Source organism: Malaclemys terrapin, chromosome 9, assembly GCF_027887155.1.
Source record: "Malaclemys terrapin pileata isolate rMalTer1 chromosome 9, rMalTer1.hap1, whole genome shotgun sequence".
In the NCBI taxonomy this organism is placed as follows: domain Eukaryota; kingdom Metazoa; phylum Chordata; order Testudines; family Emydidae; genus Malaclemys; species Malaclemys terrapin.
The window spans coordinates 98,520,698-98,537,108 of record NC_071513.1 but is presented as its reverse complement, the minus strand read 5'-3'; the positions used below and the strand labels follow the sequence as shown (position 1 = coordinate 98,537,108).

The 16,411-nt window shown below is 52.7% G+C and overlaps 1 protein-coding gene across 10 annotated transcripts in view; it reads left to right on the top strand.

Annotated features, from left to right (window-relative positions):
• Positions 1–16,411, top strand: part of FAM131A (family with sequence similarity 131 member A) — a 46,980-nt gene that overhangs the window by 14,228 nt on the left and 16,341 nt on the right. Inside the window, exon 1 of one of the 10 annotated variants that reach the window (XM_054040579.1) lies at positions 14,411–14,464. The exons of 8 other annotated variants lie outside the window; for them this stretch is intronic. The gene's annotated coding sequence lies outside the window, so the exon portion shown is untranslated. Of the gene's footprint in view, positions 1–14,410; positions 14,465–16,411 lie in introns of those variants that run through there. One more of the 10 variants, XM_054040583.1, reaches the window with a different exon arrangement.

The following is a 16,411-nucleotide window of genomic DNA, read 5'->3' as shown; positions in this document are numbered from 1 at the left end:
AAGCCCCCCCTTCTGGGAGGTGTGTGTGAAATTGTAGAACAAGTCATGAGTTTAGTACTTTATTTAGATAGATTGATCACACAATCTGTATCCATATCTTAGAATACCCATCAGGCTCAGAACACCACCGGCTTTCATAAAAGACTTTACCGGCTGCACTTTTCTAGTACAATAACGTTGTGTGCAATACATTGGTTCAGTGACTTACTCTTTGGAGTTCAGACCCCCTGGTTTCCCCTTGGGGTGTCTGGCCCCTGATTGTCACAGCAGCCTCTCTATGGTTAGAGTGCTGGGGTGTAGAAACAGGTGCCCAAAATCAGGGGTATCTGGGCCAAGCTAGGAGGCTGAGTGGGTCTGCACACACTCCCCCCCCCCCCCCCCGACACTCACACCCTCAATGTACTTACATTGCCTGAACCACCCGTGGACAGCCTCAGCCGTATCCCCTGTGCTACTGAGACCTGAAAAAGTAAGAGTGGGGAAGGGTCCTTGCCCCTGATCCCCTTGTAAATCCACTTAGCCCCCATTGCTGCTCCAACACTCTTCCTCCCTGCCACCCTGAGCAGCAATATATCCCCCCAGGCCCCAACTGCGCTAGGTCAGGGAAGGAAGGGAATGTCTCCTCCCCAGACCCAGCCAAAACCATCAACATGTGCAGATGGATGCTGTATAAAAATAGGACATGCAGCGTGGCTTCTCTGCACTGCTGCAGGTGCATGGGCCGTGACTGGACCAGTGCTAGCAAAATCTGGGTGTCCTTGTTCTGCTCTGGTTTCTGCACCTTCCTCCATGCAGTTCCCTCCCCCGGATCCAGTCATGCCCCCCACTCTGCTGAAAACTCTCCTGATTTGACAATAAATCCGGTCCCTTGCCTTGGAGTAATTCGTAGATTCCCAGGCCAGAAGAGACCATTGTGGTCATCTAGTGTGACCTCCTGTATCACACAGGCCAGAGGACTTACCGCAATAATTCCTAGAGCAGATCTGCTAGAAAAATACATCCAATGGTGGTTTAACAATTGTCAGGGATGAAGAATCCACCATGACCCTTGGTCAGTTTTTCTAATGGTTAATTAGCCTCATTGTTAAAAATTTATGCCTTATTTCCAGGCTGAATTTGTCTAGCTTTAACTTCCAGCCATTGGATTGTGTTGTGTCTTTTTCTGCTAGATTGAAGAGCCCATTATTAAATGTTTGTTCCCCATCTAATTAAGTCACCCCTTAACCATCTCTTTGTTAGGATAAATAGATTGAGCTCCTTGAGTCTCTCACTATAAATCATGTTTTCTAATCCTTGAATCATTCTCGTGGCTCTTCTCTGAACCCTCTCCAATTTATCAACATCCTCCTTGACTTGTGGGCACCAGAACTGGACACAGGATTCCAGCAGCGGTCGCACCAGCGCCAAATTGAGAGGTTAAAATAACCTCTCTACTCCTCAAGATTATCCTGGTTATGCATCCAAGGATCACATTCTTTTGGCCACAGAGTCACACTGGGAGCTCACGTTCAGCTGATTAGCTACCACAACCCCCAAAGTTTTTTCTGAGTCTCTGCTTCCCAGGCAAGAGACCCATCCTCGCCTCTGTTCTTTGTTCCCAGATCTATATGCAGTATCTACATGTCGCAGTATTAAAAGGCATATGGTTTGCTTGCATCCAGTTTACCAAGCGATCCAGATCGCTCCGAATCAGTGTCCAGTCCCCTTGTCATTTACCACTCCCCTGGATTTTTGTGTCATCTGCAAACTTTATCAGTGATGGCTTTGTTTTCTTTCAGATCATCGATAAAAATGTTAAATAGCGTAGGGCCAAGAACCAATCCCTGCAGGACCTCACTGAAAACACACCCACTTGTGGATGATTTGACACTTTGGACCTATCGGTTAGCCATTTTAAAATCCATTGAATGAGCAACATGTTAATTTTATATTGTTTTAGTTTTTTAAATCAAAATGTTGTGCTTTAGAGAAGTCTTAAGTATATTGTCACAAACACAACAAGGAGTCCGGTGGCACCTTAAAGACTAACAGATTTATTTGGGCATAAGCTTTCGTGGGTAAAAAACCTCCCTTCTTCAGATTGTGTCAACACTGATATTACCTTTATCAATCAGACTTGTAATCTCATAAAAAACATTATTAGTTTAACAGGATCTATTTTTCATAAACCCATGTTGATTTGCATTAATTACATGAACACCTCCCCCCACTTTAATTCTTTATTAATCGAGTCCCATATCAGCTGCTCCATTATCGTGCCTGGGATTGATGTCAGGCTGACAGGCCTATAATTACCTGGGCCATCCCGTTCACCCTTTTTAAAAAATTGGCACAACATTAGCTTTCTTCCAGTCTTCTGGAACTTCCCAGTGCTCCAAGTCTTATTGAAAGTCAACTTTAATGCTCCAGTGAGTTGCTCAGTCAGCTCTTTTAAAACTCTCGGATCTAAGTTATCTGGACCTACTGATTTTAAAATGTCTAACTTTAGTAGCTTCTTTTTAACATCCTCCACAGATACAGGAATGGAAAGAGTGTTATCACCATATGATGAGACTGTATTTGTTTTTTTCCCCAAATACAGAAGAGAAATATTTATTGAACACTTCTGCCTTTTCTGCATTATTATTGATAATTTTACCGTTTTACCAATACCATTGCCAGGATTCTTTTTGTTCCTAATATTTTTAAAAACAAAACCACAAAACCTTCTGGTTGTTTATAACTCTACTGGCTATACCTTTCTCCTTGTGTCCTTTTGCTTCCCTTATCAATTTTCTACAATTCCTAACTTCTGATTTATATTCATTACTATCGGATTCCCCTTTCTTCCATTTGCGATATATAATTTTATTTTTATAGCTGCCTTCACTTCCCTCTGAACCAGGTCTTTTTTTTTTTTTTTAAACCACCAGAGCCTTCTTCCTCAGTTGTGAGATTGTGGTTTTTTGGGCATCTAGTAAGGTCTTCTTAAATGATTCCCAATTATCATTCACATTTTTCTGCTTAAAGTCTTCCTCCTAGCTGATTTGGCTCATAATTATTTTCAGCTTTGTGTAATTGGCTCTGTTAAAGCATCAAGTATGTGTGTATGTGTGTGTAATATGTATATATGTATGTGTATATATGTGTATATATTTTTACTGATCTGGACTTTATTCCTTGTAAATTGTAAATGTGATCAAGTCATGATCGCTTGTACCTGGCTAACCTTAATTTTTAGTTCTGTGACAAGTTCCTCTTTATCTGTTAGGACGAAAGTCTAATGTAGAATCCCCCCATGTTGGCTGCATCAATTTCTGAGTTAGGAAATTGTCAGCTATAATGTTTAGAACTTCCAAGAATGTTTTAGTACTGGCAGCACGGGAGCTCCAGCATATGTCACTCACATTGAAGTCCACGGTGATCATGCTGCCTTTTCTCCGACACACGTATAGATAGGTGCATAAGGAGCTGGTCGTCCTGTTTCCTAGTGTGATCTAGTGGGATTAGGTGGGGTATAGCAGACACCAACTACTGCCTTGAGCTTTATCTGTTACGACATTGATCCCTTAGAATTCCAGATCCTTTTCTTCTGACATGGAGTACAAAGGGAGAGGAGGAGGAGGAGGATGGGGGAGAGAGATACATAAACGTGGAGCTACTAGGGGGATACTGGACTTCATGGCTCAGCCTCTTTGCTTCCCGTTTCCCCTCATCAGTCTGGATTCTAGGCGGCTTTGTCCTCTGAGTCCCAGACCAGGCTCAGGGCTATAGAGATGGTAGATAAAGTGAATGCCCAAGCGGTGGGTGGGCCCCAGGGGCATTCTCTGCTGCCCATGAGCACCCTGCTCCGGCCACATAGGCGCTAACTCCGTGGGTGCTCCGGGGTTGGAGCACTGACGGCCGGCAGCCCCCCATCAACTCTCCCTGCCCCCCCCCCAGCATCTCCTGCCTGCCGGCAGCCCCGCAGATCAGTGCCTCCCCCTCCCTTCTTGTGCCGCCCACCCGCTGTGATCATGTGATCAGCTGTTTTGCGGCGTGCAGGAGGCTGGGGAAGGGGGAGGAGTGAGGACAAGGCACGCTCAGGGAGGGGATGGGAAGGGCCAGGGTGGGGCCTAAGGGAAGGGGTGGAATGGGGGCGGGGCCCGGGGCAGAGCTGGGGGTCGAGCCCCCCCGGCACTTGGTAAAGTCTGCACCTGTGTCCTGCCAGATTTCCTTTCTGAGCAGGGGAGAGACCCTGCTGAGCTCTGAACGTGGGTCTATCACCGAGCTCTGCACCCAGCAACCCCCTGGTTCAGCCGTGGGGAAAGCAACCCTTTCTGCTCTCCTGTGAGGAGCAGGGCTAACCACGGCGCCCCCAGCGGGGGCTGGGGCAGGCCGAGAGATCTTGGGAGCATGGAAGCGGCTGAAGTCTGTCTCTTTCCCCCAGGTGCAGTCCCCATGATTTTCAGTGGGATTGTGGGTGCTCCACAGTGCTCATCATCTCCCCCTTTGGTGCAGGGGTCTAAGTGTGGCTTTAGGGTCCAGCTCTGAGTGTCCAGGTTTGCCAGTGCATGAAGCCCCTTCAGAGCAAGGCAGAGCCTTTTAATGGATGCGTCTGGTATGGCTCTCTAGGTACCCAGGGCAGTGAGTCCCCCTGTTCTCCCTCACACTGGAGGTAGGGGGGTATTTGCTTGTGCCTGATGCCTCCAGCCTGGTAGCCCCCGAAGCACCCTCCTTGGGGCAACGCCAGCCCTTCCTTTGTCTTGCAGGCTAACGAGAGGTGCACCCCGCTCCCGGAGCCCCTCTGAAGGGTTCCCTGTAGCGTGCAGCCCCTTATCCACTGAACGCCCCCAGAAACAGCAGGTCTGCTGTCCCCAAGGGGCCAGTGCACACCCCAGTTGGTAGGATTCAGCTCTGGATCGGCTCCTTGCTTAACATCGCAGCACTGAGATAGTCAGAGTGGGCCACGGAGATGTTTACTATCAAAGATTCAAGAGTGCATGGGGAAGGATATTGGAAACAAATGTGTAATGTGCTTTCTGGGGGGGCAGGCTGACCTCCCGTCTAAAGCCATTTACCTCCCCCCCAAAGTCCTCTGCAGCGTTTCAACCAAGGCTGGTTGTGATCCCATTTTCATGGCTGTCCGCACGCAGCCCGGTTATTTCCGAAGTGCAGGCTGATGGGGTGTCTCCCCAAAGTAACCAGGGAGCTAAGCAGAAGGCAGCATCCATTGTGTTTGCTCAGAGTGCTGAATTTACAGCTCAGCAGAGAGACAGGTGAGTAAACATCTCTTGGCTGACAGAAAACTGTTTGTCAACTCGGCTTTGAGACAGACGCGAACCCTTGTTTGCTGTACACGTAATAACTCCTCGCGTAGTGTCTGTACATGCCGTTCGCACCACTAGTAATGAGCAGTGTGAGCCCGGCTTTCCGGTAAGACCTCCCATGACGGTCCTTGGTGAACCAGAATGGACACACCAGAATCAGGACGTGCCTGGAACCCCTCTTACCCGTTGGCATTGAGGGGTTCTTGGATTACAACCTCCCACATGGTTTATATGCAGGTAACTTCCGGGGCTCTGGGCATTGGCATTCCACAACCGACTGAGAACACAACCCCCCCGCTCACTCCAGCACCCCACATACCCTGTCCCTCCCCTCCTTTCTCCAGTGCACAGCCCACTCTGGCCCCCATACACACACTGCCCCATCCCTGCCCCTCTGGGGTGATGGGCTTGGAGGCTGCAGAGCGTGGGGGAATAGGGGGATCCCAGTCCCAAGGGGCTGAGCCTTCCAGCGCCCTGCTGATCAGGGCAGGACAGCCGTGGGTTAATCCCCAGCATGGAGTCGCCCCAGCGTTCAAAGCCCAGAGGAGACTAAGGTCTCGGCACCTGTAGATGCCTCGGCATGCCTCCCCAGCAGTAGCCAAGCACCTTGGTCAGCCTCACCCACTCAGTTGGGTAACCAGAGCCCCTGCCCGTGGGCGGGTGGGGTGTCTGTGCTGAGCAGACATGGGCCTTTGGGGAGGAACCATGGTGCGCCCCGGGGGTTTGGACCATGTCCCTGGGGGCTTGGTTGCCCTGGGGCTCTCAGGCATTCCTGGCATCACCCTTACCCCCAGAAACCCAGCGCGTCTCTTGTGGCCATTCCCCAGGGCCCGGCTGGTGCTGACACACACCCTCTGCTTTACTGACTGTGCCGCTTAGCACAGACCTGGCTCCCGGAGCACTCCGGGGTTGGGGCGGATCAAGCGCTGGGCTCACTGGGGGGGACGGGACGGTCTGTGTCTAAACAAAGAGAGAATTCAGGGAACCCCACACATGTGCCAGGGGATTGGCGTTGGACTGGGCTGGGCTGGGCTCATAATCAACAGAGCGAGCCCTCAGCGGGCTGCAAAGAGCGTCTGGGCCCAAAGAGCCCAAGGGCGGCGTCGAGCATGAAACTGTCCTTTGGATCATCCTTGTTTGCTCTCTTATGGCTGCCTCTGAAACAAGCCTCCATCTTCTGCCTACCCCCCATCAGTCCCCTCACCCACCCTCGCCACCCCTCCTCACTCAGGCTCCAGCCATTACACCCCTTCCCTCTTCTGTGCCCCCTGGAATGCGGGACACGACTGGGAACTCTTTAGGGCAGGGCCTGTCTCTTGCACACCTGTGCGTGGCGTGCCCAGTGCAAGGGGCTGCAGTGATACAAGTGCACAGGACACCAGCGACTAGTCCTGTGGCATGTCCCGGGCCGGGGCAGTGAGCAGCCGAGCTCGCAGGTTAGTTGCTCTGTTCGGTGCCCTGAGCCCGGTACTGTATTATTGGGTGCTCTTAGCTCAGTGCCCCCAGCCTGCTGGCCCCTGGGTGAGGCCCAAGTGCTGGGCGGTGAAGTGGGGTCTGGATATTGGAGAACCAAGGAGCAATTTAGCCTTAGCTCAATGAACTGCCTGTAACAGCCCCTGCCCATAGCTCAGCCAGCAAGGGCTGGGCGCTCAGCATGTGCCCTGCACCAAGGGACGCAGCACCGGAGAAACCCAGGGGAGCCTATGCAGTGTCCCTCCACTGACCATCTCACCTCCTAGTCCCTGAGTCCCTGCTGGCCTGGCCGGGGTATCGATACTCCCCGGTCCCTGACTCCCTGCTGGCCTGGCCGGGGTATCGATACTCCCCGGTCCCTGAGTCCCAGCTGGGGTATCGATACTCCCAGGTCCCTGAGTCCCAGCTGGCCTGGTCGGGGTATCGATACTCCCTGGTCCCTGAGTCCCAGCTGGCCTGGCTGGGGTATCAATACTCCCCGGTCCCTGAGTCCCAGCTGGCCTGGCTGGGGTATTGATACTCCCCGGTCCCTGACTCCCTGCTGGCCTGGCTGGGGTATCGATACTCCCCGGTCCCTGACTCCCTGCTGGCCTGGCCGGGGTATTGATACTCCCTGGTCCCTGACTCCCGACTGGCCTGGCCGGGGTATTGATACTCCCTGCTGGCCTGGCCGGGGTATCGATACTCGCTGGTCCCTGACTCCCGACTGGCCTGGCCAGGGTATCAATACTCCCTGGTCCCTGACTCCCTGCTGGCCTGGCCGGGGTATCGATACTCCCCGGTCCCTGACTGCCGGCTGGCCTGGCCGGGGTATTGATACTCCCCGGTCCCTGACTCCCTGCTGGCCTGGTCGGGGTATCGATACTCCCCGGTCCCTGACTCCCGGCTGGCCTGGCCGGGGTATCGATACTCCCCGGTCCCTGACTCCCGGCTGGCCTGGCCGGGGTATCGATACTCCCCGGTCCCTGAGTCCCAGCTGGCCTGGCCGGGGTATCGATACTCCCCGGTCCCTGAGTCCCAGCTGGCCTGGTCGGGGTATCGATACTCCCTGGTCCCTGAGTCCCAGCTGGCCTGGCTGGGGTATTGATACTCCCCGGTCCCTGACTCCCGACTGGCCTGGCCGGGGTATTGATACTCCCCGGTCCCTGACTCCCTGCTGGCCTGGTCGGGGTATCGATACTCCCCGGTCCCTGAGTCCCAGCTGGCCTGGCCGGGGTATGGATACTCCCCGGTCCCTGAGTCCCTGCTGGCCTGGCCGGGGTATCGATACTCACTGGTCCCTGAGTCCCAGCTGGCCTGGCTGGGGTATCGATACTCCCCGGTCCCTGAGTCCCAGCTGGCCTGGTCGGGGTATTGATACTCCCTGGTCCCTGACTCCCTGCTGGCCTGGTCGGGGTATCGATACTCCCTGGTCCCTGACTCCCGACTGGCCTGGCCGGGGTATTGATACTCCCTGCTGGCCTGGCCGGGGTATCGATACTCCCTGGTCCCTGACTCCCGACTGGCCTGGCCAGGGTATCAATACTCCCTGGTCCCTGACTGCCGGCTGGCCTGGCCGGGGTATCGATACTCCCTGGTCCCTGACTCCCGACTGGCCTGGCCGGGGTATCGATACTCCCTGGTCCCTGACTCCCGACTGGCCTGGCCGGGGTATCGATACTCCCTGGTCCCTGACTCCTGACTGGCCTGGCCAGGGTATCAATACTCCCTGGTCCCTGACTGCCGGCTGGCCTGGCCGGGGTATTGATATTCTCTGCTGGCCTGGCCGGGGCACCTCTCTTCCCTTGTTGCTGCTGTTCAAATTCCCATCCCTGAGGCTGGCGCGGTGATGGTGAATCTGTCTCACACCGATGCCATGAAGGCCTCTCCTTGCTGCCCCTGCCGCCAGGAGCCCTCCGTGGCCGTGGTCAGTGTGAAGTGAGCCCTGAGCGTTCCCCTCCCGCTGATCCTGCAGCCCTGACACCCAGCCTGGCCCGAGCACATGGAGGTTTCCCCATGAGCTCCGCTGAGCCTGTCCTGTGCAGACAGCAGCCTGGGAGCTAGGCGGGGTCCTGCCCCCTCCACACCCCCCGCTCTGCCCCCTTCCCCATGCCCTGCTGCAGCCCCAGCTCCGTGGTATCTTTTCCTGCCGCGCTGCACTGACGTCAGTGCCAAGTCAGGCCTGTATCCTGGGAGAAATCAGGCCATGGTTGGTGACTGGTTGCCATGGAAATACACCTTGTTGCAAGCTACAACTCCAGAATCACTTCCTAGGAAGCCACTGGCTATGAGCCGCTGGGGCTGGGTCTAGGGCTGCTGCCAGGGAGGCAGGGGGCAGCTGGCAGTGCCAGGTAAGACTATGCAGAACCTGCGCTTCTGGGTGGTGCTGGCACTGTGCCCAGGGACCACACGCGGCAGGAGCTGCATCGGCTCCTACTGTCCCTGGCTGTGGGAAATGCATCCCCAGCCGCTGCCGCTCCTCTTCCTTCCCCTGCTGGGATCTGACCGGCGTGTGGCTGAAGTCCCTCTCCCATGCCTGGCACCGGTTGCAGGAGTGTTTGCAGAGGCTCCGAACTGCATGTAGCTCACAGGGTCTGTCTATGCTGCACACTGAGCCCGGGCTCTGACTCACCTTTGAGCCCAACCCCCTCTTCTGTCCGTGCACAAGCCAGTCCGACTTAGGTCAGCAAGCACGCAGGGCCCGAGAGCCCGAGACCTGCTGAGACCCCGGGCCAAGCGGTGGCTGCAGCTCAGTGCAGTGTGGCCTTGTTAGCACAGCCTTGAGACCCGGGTCCACCGATGGCAAACCCCACCCATAGATCCCTGCATGGTGGGTGCAGGTCTCAGGGGAGGGGGGTTAACTCTCTGGGCTGGTCTCCCCAGTGTCTCTGCTCGGGGTGGGCGCCTCCGTTTCCCACCACTCTAGAACTGCCCATCATCGGCTCAGGGCTCCCGGTCCTCCCCTCTGGATGAGCAGGCCCCGTGGGGGTTAGCAAGTCCAGCAGCTGCTGCCAGGTTCCAGGCCACGTGCGGCCCCCTGTATTGAGGGTGAAGACCAGGAGGCCCAGCCCCGTCCTGCGTCAGGCTTCTCCCCTCCTCTCCTGCGGAATGGCAGGCGCTTTCGGCAGGGGTGGGCGGCGCGCACTTCCCCGGTCCCAGCGTGCGGCTAATTGCCAGGGCGGCTGCGGGGCGTTAATGACTGAAACATTCGGAACCATTATCCATTATCTTGCTTTTATTTTCCCTCCTGCCACTCACGATTGCTCTCCCGCACGGAGCAGATTTCCTTGTTTTCTTAATGGTGTTGATAAAATGATGACAACGTGCTGTGCATTATACCCGGCTGCTCCCTCCCGAGATCTCCCAGCTGGCACAAACGCTGCTCGCGTCTCCCTCTCTGGTCCATACTTCACCCAGTACCTGCAGCTCCTGAAAGCATGGCTGTCGCTCCGGGCCCAGGCCGGCCCCTGCAATCCTGCCACGGGGAAATCCACTCCAGGCCTTAGCAGGAGCCAAGAAAATATTTATCCCGAATGATGAAATATAGTCCGCAAAGTTACAAGAGCAACCAGCTGTACTTAGTTAAACAGGGTAATGCAATCAATGCTCTCCTTCAGCAACTTGCACGGCTTCCTGCTGGGGAGGTGGAGGCCGGGGGTGTGTGTGTGTGTGTGTGAGAGAGAGAGAGAATGTACATGTGTAGTGGGAGAATGTGTGTAGGTGTATATACAGTATGAGTGTGTGTGTCTATATATATCTATAGTGGGAGAATGTGTGTGTATATATAGTGTGAGTGCATACATACTGTGACGGAGCAGGGAGCAGGGCAGATTTGACCTGGGAATGTTGCAGGGGGGTTGCAGTGGGGATGTGGGACTTCCCTTGAAGGAAGCTACCTGAGCTGTAACCTGAGCCAGGAACGGGGGTGGGGAGAATTAACACCTTCTGCCCGGGAGACTGGACGGAGGAGAGGAGCAGCGGGAGGAGTTTGGAGTTAGTTTCGGTTTGGGCTGGGTGGTGCAACGCAGGGAACCTCAAGCTGGGGTCTAAGCTCCCTGAACCTCCCAGAGGGACCTAATTGAGGGGGTCTGGTCGTACCTACACGCTCTGCTTGAGACTGTGTTCCTGTCCTTAAATAAACCTTCTGCTTTACTGGCTGGTTGAGAGTCGCAGTGAATCTCGGGAAGAGGGGTGCAGGGCCCTGACTCCCCCACAATCCGCAACACATACATATGCATGTAACGTAGGAGAATGTGTTTACTGACAGTACGTGTGTGTAATATATAGATCCCCACAGTGTGCACAGCGTGCGAATGTATGTGTATATTTAGTGTGTGTAGTGGGATAATATGTGTGTATAAAATATACACGTATCTACACACCTTTGGGCCTAAAAACAGCCTAGCGCCATTGTGGAATTACAGACATCAGAGGCGGTCAAGGCCTAGTGAAAACAACGGGGAGTCCGGTGGCACCTTAAAGACTAACAGATTTATTTGGGCATAAGCTTTCATGGGTAAAAAACCCACTTCATCAGATGCATGGAGTGAAAATTACAGATGCAGGTATAAATATACTGATTGAATTGGCACTGTCAACACTGGTTCTCCACTTGTGAGATAACTCCCTTCTCTTCATGTGTCAGTATAAATATGCCTGCATCTGTAATTTTCACTCCATGCATCTAAAGAAGTGGGTTTTTTACCCATGAAAGCTTATGCCCAAATAAATCTGTTAGTCTTTAAGGTGCCACCAGAGTCCTCGTTGTTTTTGTGGATACAGACTAACACGGCTACCTCTCTGATACTTAAGGCCTAGTGGTTATTCCCCAGTGGCCAAGGCAGGTTCATTCTGCTCCAGTACTTTGTCTAGTCTGGTTTGAGCTGACTCAAGCAAAAGGGTTTCCATCATCATGGTAAAGGGATGATGTTCAGGAACGACGCCGGGAAGAACTGCCTGAGTGTGACATCACCCTACACGCTGACTTTGTACTGAGGGTCGCTTTCCCCTCAAACACCAATTGTATTTCCCCAAAAGGACTCAAGGACTCGCTGATGCTGTTGTTTCCTGCAAGCCGCCCCCCCCCCCCCCCCATACTATTTCACAGTCATCTCGAGTTTGCAACAGCTCCCCAGTGAGTGTCATTGACAAGCGGAATCTACACGCTCTTTACCCATTCTTGCAAATCATTCACACTCGCTCTATGTACTGCAGTCACTGATGGTAAAAGAATATTAAGGTTGCAAAAAGCCTGTGCAAACTTAATGTGGCCCCCTTGTGTCTGTGTGTTATGAAATAGTCTTTAATTACATGATCACATACGTTTTTTCCCTGCCTCGTTCAATATTTCTTGTTATCCCCTCATTCACTGTTTGACCCCAGATCTTATTTACCACACCCCGTCCAAACTCTGCACTGAATACAAAACTATTCATTTCCTAAGTGGTGTTTCTAAGGTGCTCTCATTATAGTATCCGAACGCTTCACAAACGTTAATGAATTTCTCTTAACCACTCCCCTCTGTTGGGGTGACTATGATCCCCAGCTTACAGACGGGGAGCAGAGAGACAGAGTTTAAGGCCAACTATCCACTAACTTTGCATGCCCACTTGAGACAGCGAGGGCCGCCTGACTGAGTACTTAGCAGTTTTATAACACTTGATACGTTCAAAGCACAGCTCCGCTCAGTTGCGGTTGTGAGCACGCTGCATTTCTGCACATAAGAGCCCAGTCTCAAGTCAGAAAAAGGGGCTCACGCAATTAGTGATTTGTGAAAAGGCTGGATTACGTGATTTTCCCAGAATTACACAGGCAAAAGTGGGGCTAGAATCCACTTCTCCAAGGTGACATTCAGCTGCCTTACCCAGGAGCCATCCTTTCTCATCCTTCAGTTCCCCCTCTCTGTCACTAGCCACCTTCCAATTTCTGTGACAAACGAACCAGCCGTCCTGCGGACAACAGCTTCATTCACTATACAACCATGATTCATCCCTGAGCAGATCTATCTCATCCACTGAGGGAGGGAGGGGTCCAGTGGAGAAAATAGTGTGTGATCATGTAATGAAAGACTGTGTCACAATAATGGAGTGGCTAATACAGGATTCAATTAATAAAGAACTAAAGGACGATAATATAATGAATGCCAATCAACATGGGTTTATGGAAAATGGAGCCTATCAAACGAACTTGATGTCTTTTTTTTGGACGGGATTATGAATTTGGCTGATAAAGATAATAGTGTTGATGTAATACACTTAGCCTTCTGGAAGGCAGAGGACTTGATACCACACAACATTTTGATTAAAAAACTAGAACGATACAAAATTAAAACGGCCCACATTAAATGGATTAAAAACTGGCTAAGAGAGAGGGCTACAAATGTGACTGTAGTTGGCACTGGTGTGACCGCGGCTGGAATCCTGTTTCCAGTTCTGTTGCCCACAGTTCAAGTTGTTGATAAATTGGAGAGGGATCAGAGCGGAGCCATGAGAAAGATTAAAGGATTAGAAAACCTGCCTTATAGCCCCCAAGAGCTCGGTCTAAACAAAGAGAAGGTGAAGGGGTGACTTGATTATGGTCTGTAAGTATCTACACGGGGAACAAAGACTTAATTATTGGCTCGTCAAGTTAGCAGAAAAAGGTACAACGTGAGCCGATGGCTGGAAGTTGAAGCTAGACAAATTCAGACTGGAAATAAACCGTAATTTTTTAACGGTGAGAGTAATTAACCCAGGACCGCCCAGAGGATTCAGGGGGCCTGGGGCAAAGCGATTTCGGGGGCCTCTTCCATAAAAAAAAGTTGCAATACTATAGTAACATGTATTTGGAAATATAAAAAATAACCAGTGAAATACATTCAAAAATTAATTTTTAAGAATTTGAAAATACACAAAGTACATTATTTAGAAACATTAAATGCTTTAATGGTATGTTTACATTTGCAATTACATAATGGGCTGTCGCTGGGTGATGGTGATGGTTGGTGCCAATGGGCTGTCGCTGCCTGGGGGTGGCACGACGGTTGCCCAGGGCTGGGTGGGAGCTGGGCTCTGGGTCAGGGGGTGCCCGGCTCAGAGGGTCTGGGCTCGGAGCTGGGGTCAGGGCTGGGGGTGGGAAGATGGGGTTGGGGGGTGCCCGTCTCAGAGGGGCTGGGTTCAGAGCTGGGGGTCAGGGATGGGGGGATGCCCGGCTCAAAAGGACTTACCTTACACAGAGCATCAGCGAGCCGCGTCCAGGAGCTCCTGCCGCTCGGCCCGCCGGAGCTCGCAGCTCCGCCCCCTTACCACGCGGCTCCGGGTGGGAGGAGCTCAGGCCCTGCCCGAGCCACACCGCTGCAGCGCTGTCCAGGGCTGCTCCTGGACGTGGCACGCTGAGGCGCCAGGGGATGGGGGAAGGTGAAGGCGGAGGCGGGGGGAACCTCTGACATTCTCGTGGGGGCCCCTGTGGGGCCCGAGGCCCGGGGCAAATTGCCCCACTTGTCCCCTCCTCTGGGCAGCCCTGAATTAACCATTGGAACAACTGACCAAGGGCCGTGGCGGATTCTCCATCCCTGACAATTGTTGAATCGCTATTGGATGTTTTTCTAAAAGATATAATCTAGGAATTATTTTGGGGCAGTTCTCTGGCCTGTATGATACAGGGGGTCGGACTGGAGGATCACAAAGGTCTCTTCTGGCCTTGCAATCTATTCATCTATAACAAGATCCAATGGCTGGAAGTTGAAGGTAGGCAAATTCTGACTGGAATTAAGGCACAAATGTGTAACAGTGAGTGTAATTGACCATTGGTACAATTTACCCTGGGACAGGGCCGGCTTTAGGCGGATTCCCCCGAATTGGGCCCCACGCCTAAGAGGGCCCCGCGCCCTAAAGAAGAGTGCCTAACTTAGGCACCTTTTTAATTTGTACTCATCTGGTGGCACTCCGGGTCTTCGGTGGCACTTCAGCGGCAAGTCCTTCAGTGCCGCGGAAGACCCAGAGCGAAGACCTGGAGCGCCGCCGGGTAAGTCATCTCTATTCGAATCGGGCCCCGCACTTCCTAAAGCCGGCCCTGCCCTGGGACCTGGGGGACTCCATCACTGGGAATTTTAAAACTGGATGTTTATCTCAAAGATACACACTAATTCAAACAGGAATTAATCCAGGGAAGTCCTACGGTCTGCGTTACACAGGATGCCAGACTGGATGATTATAATGGTCTCTTCTGGCCTTCTGCTCTGTGAATCAGGGAATAATGCATACGCACAAGAGGGGGGCGAATTAAGGTTGCACAGGTAACCTACATTCTGGCATTTCCAAGCTTCTGAGTGCTTGCCTTTGCAACCTTATTCTTTGAACATTTTAAACATAATTTCCTAACATAAAAAGCAAACAAACAAACAAACCTGAAGAAGAAGAAAAAGAAAAGAAATTCCATCATGTGGAAACATACGGACCCCAACTGGACACATCAGCAGGGTTCAGACCTTTAGATCCACAGCACAGACTGTGATGACATATGCTTACAGAGTAACTGGTAGCAGTAGTAGGCTGTTATCCTCTGTCTACTAGAGGCGGGATGAGACACGCTTTGCCGGTGGGTTTTATAGCTATTTTCAGACAGCAAAGGAGACTCAGGACTCCTGGTTCCATTCCAGAGTCTGTAGGGGAGTTTTCACCTTCTGACCCAAGCCCCCAGCCTCTCCCTTTCCCCTCTGCTCCTATCCAACCCTCCAGCTCCTGCAACCCCCTCCCTCATTCCCATCTGTTTTTCAGCCCACTGTATTCCATTGCGGCTGCTTCCTCCTTCTCCATCTCCTCTCTGCCTGCTGGGGGAGCACTGAGAGCATAGGACAGACAACCTCCCTGCTCTCAGTTCGGGGGCCTGGCACTGTGGTGGTGTCCCCAGCAGAGACAAGCAATGGCGGGGGAAGTTCTGCTCAGGCCCTGCAGTGCAGCCCCTGGCTGGAGCATGCTCAGTTGCTCTATGGGGATGGTGCGTGCATGGTCTGGTCATACAGTAGAACCTCAGAGTTATGAACACCTTGGGAATGGAAGTTGTTCGTAACTCTGAAATGTTTGTAACGGAACAAAACGTTCTGGTGGTTGGTTCATACGTTTACAGCTGAACATTGACTTCATGTAGCTTTGAAACTTGACTATGCAGAAGAAAAGTCCTGTTTTTGCTTTGGGTTTTTTTAGTAGTTTATGTTTAATACAGGACAGTAATTCCCCACTTAACGTCCTCTCGCTTAACGTTGTTTCTATCTTATAACCCTGCTCAATTACAGAACATGCTCCATTTAAAGTTGTGCAATGCTTTGCTATAACATCGTTTTGCTGTCTGCTTTGTCCACAGCTGGCAGCCCCCCTATCAGCTCCCCTACGCCCCCTCGCACAGCGCATCCCGCCCACCGGCAGATCCCGTGGATCAGCACCTTCCCCCTCCTCCCCCCAAGGCAATCAGCTGGCTTGCAGCATTCAGGAGGGAGCAGGGAGGAGCGAGGACTCGGCGCGCAGGCTCCCTCTCTCTCCCCTGCCTCCCAAACGCCACAAACCAGCTGATTACTGTGGGCAGGAGTTGGGGGAGGAGCGAGAATGCGGCGTGCGGAGTAAAGGGGGGGGAGAAGAAGCAGGTTAAGGGTGGGACTTGGGGGAAGGGGCAGAGTGGGCGGGCCACGGGTTGAGCCCCCC